At 37.0% G+C, this 3,006-nt stretch overlaps 1 long non-coding RNA gene across 1 annotated transcript; it reads right to left on the bottom strand.

Annotated features, from left to right (window-relative positions):
- Positions 1-717: 717 nt before the first annotated feature.
- LOC149240133 (uncharacterized) lies at positions 718-2,190 on the bottom strand. The gene is made up of 2 exons (XR_016245499.1): positions 1,710-2,190; positions 718-801 (listed from the first exon to the last, which is right to left on the bottom strand). It is a non-coding gene; the product is annotated as an uncharacterized LOC149240133 (long non-coding RNA).
- Between the last annotated feature and the right edge of the window lie 816 nt (positions 2,191-3,006).

The raw sequence follows: 3,006 nt of genomic DNA, 5'->3' as shown, positions 1-3,006 counted from the left end.
AAGAGACTTGCAACAGAGAATAATATCTAATAAAGAGAACATAAATCTCCTTCCTCCTCAACCTGGGGATATCAAGATAAAAACATTAGTAATATAAAATAAGAAGAGTAATATTTGAATGTAAAACCATGGAAGCGAAATATGTGGAAATATTGAGAAATAAAATTGTTTAGATACATGTTGAAGACAACCATATCTCCGGGTAAATTGGCCCATTCAGGTAGGCATAAACAAAATAAGATTAGTATACTAAACAAAATAAGATTAGTAAACTAAATTATAACTTAAGATCCCTCTCTCTACATAATAAAAACATAATAATTGAATGATCCTAATTTATAAAGGTTAAAATGGAAACCAACATTAATTTAGTGTTAGGGTTTCACTACATGTGAACCCTTTTCGTACGAAGAAATAAAATTGAAGAAAATACATAACTAGTCTGTAGTAGGATAGAAAGAATTCAACACTACAATAATGGAAGAAATTTTGATAATTAGTGAAAAAGTATGCCACTCTAGCCATTGTGTGCTATCGTGCTCTACATGACACTGAAGATATGTTTGATATAATCAATTAATATGGTTTTGATACAAATTAGACATTGCAGGGCTTTGAGCCAAATTAAACCCGAAGATTCCGGAAGATCCCAGCATTAATTCATAACATTTTATGTAAATTTAATAGGCATCAAAACACATTTTATCCAAATTTCACTCACGGCCTTGCCATGCAATTGTGTCACCGCCTTGCTGCCACCTCTGAGCTACTCGCTGCCACCACCTCTCAGAAATTGGACACCTATCATAAAAAATAAACTCTTAATCCCTGAAATACCTATTATACTAATTGCGAGAAAATTTATATGCCAATATGGATCTCGCTGGCGTATGCTCAGACGCATATCTAATAATGAACTCTTCTCTGTCAAGCGGCTAGAAGCTCTACAAGATCTCAGAAGAGATCAAGCACATCGAATGATTCATCAGATTTTTGAAAGCTCCCTGAAGGGATCAGAGTGTGTGAATATCGGACACATTGCATTCCACTCCGCGTTTAATCTGATAGGGAACATGGCCTTTGGTAAACACATGTTCGATTCTAACTTACGAGCATCTGAAGATCTGAAAGACGCTATTTCGAGAATGATGGTTCTACACGCCGCTCCCAATTTGGCCGACTATTTCCCGTGTCTTCAGTTCTTGGATCTACAGGGTGTTTATCGTAATATGGTAATCTGCAGGAAAAAGTCGTATGCTGTTATGGATAAATTCATAGAGGATCGCCTCGCAAAGAGGAGCAAAAACAGTGACACAAGTGATGATGGAAAGAAGGATCTCTTGGACGTTTTGCTGGACATGAGAAATGATGAATTTACTCTCCCTGACATCAGGGGCTACTTAAGTGTAAGTCTTTCGCTATCTCTTCTGGCTATTATACCCACACAAATCCTATCGAATTGCGAAAATACTAATAAACAGAGTCTGATTTATAATTTCTTTTGCAGGATATCTTTGTGGCTGCAAGTGATACGACCGCGGAGACTGCGGTAACTAATTGGGACTACAGCAACTAAATTATACAGTGTAGACAGAAAACACTTAAAACTGTTTAGAGGGAGAACAAAATTCTCCCATTCCGAAATATATGAATACAGATCGAAAATTGACCAGGTGTGAAAGTAAATTGCTAAAAAGTCTGTAACTTACTAGCAGCGAGCTTAAATAATACTGAAGCCGGAATTCTACTTGATATCTTTGAACCAGAATTCTTCTTGATATCTTGCACGCAGTTACTCCAGAAAACTCCGACCAAAAAAATATTCGCACCTATCTAAAACCTAGAATCAGCACAGAGAACTGTAAATTCAAAACCCCATCTAGAAGTCGCCGGGAATCTTGTAATAGATAGATATCAGCAAAACACAAAAATTGCAGCCAAGCTAAATAGTGTTATAATTTGGATATAACACAAAATTCTGAAATACGAACTGTGGAATATAAGAAGATAGAATGCTTATGAAATATTACAGGAGTGCTGAACATTCCAGTGGAAAACGTGGCTTCTGATGGGTTTGCTAGGATTTCATACCTTCCTCTTCAAGCCATATTTCCAATTCCCTTCAAATCATGTTTCTGGTTCCCTTCAAATCATGTTTCTGGTTCGAAATGTTCTGGTTATAAATGTATAAATGTTCAAAGTTCAGTTCTTCAACTGCAAATGACAGCGTTGATGTTTCCACCGGCTGTCAACCTCAACCACATTAACCTTGGTGAATTGATTAAGCAGAATAACATAGGAAATGGCGAGTGGGATTAAGAGTTTATTTTTTATGATAGGTGTCCAATTTCTGAGAGGTGGTGGCAGCGAGTAGCTCAGAGGTGGCAGCAAGGCGGTGACACAATTGCATGGCAAGGCCGTGAGTGAACTTTGGATAAAATGTGTTTTGATGCCTATTAAATTTACATAAATACAGGCGACTCCAAACTCTTTAGCCTAAGTTTTCAGAAAAGTATACCGTGCAGCCGGCAATAAGAGGTCGAAACACAAACTTTGGATAAAAATCTATTGAGCAGAAAATTTTATTTCAAACATTGGCTTAAACCTGACATGTACGGGAAATTTTACTTGGTCAAAGCTAATTAATCGCTGGTCAACGATCGATCGATCGCTATTAGTCCGAGGCAGGGACTAACAAGTATGCAAAGCTGGTGATACAACATGGTGAAGAGCTCATGGCCCTTGAAAATTTGGACAACGGAAAACCACTGGATATGGCTCGGGTGATGGATATACCGTATCCAGCTGAAGATATCTGATAGTACATGGATGAACTAACTATATCACCAATAATAACCAAATGTGATTTTTTTGGTTTAGAAGTTCATAGATCTCAGGAATGTCGTAAACAAAATTGTGATTTTTTTGGTTTAGAAGTTCATAGATCTCAGGAATGTCGTAAACAAAATTTGGAGGGTTTTGAATTGAATACGATGTGTAGGTTTA

The sequence above is a fragment of the Pinus tabuliformis genome, chromosome 8, assembly GCF_031772625.1.
Source record: "Pinus tabuliformis cultivar Carrire ecotype Pingquan chromosome 8, CPIR1, whole genome shotgun sequence".
Taxonomy (NCBI): domain Eukaryota; kingdom Viridiplantae; phylum Streptophyta; class Pinopsida; order Pinales; family Pinaceae; genus Pinus; species Pinus tabuliformis.
This window is presented reverse-complemented; position numbering and strand designations above follow the sequence as displayed.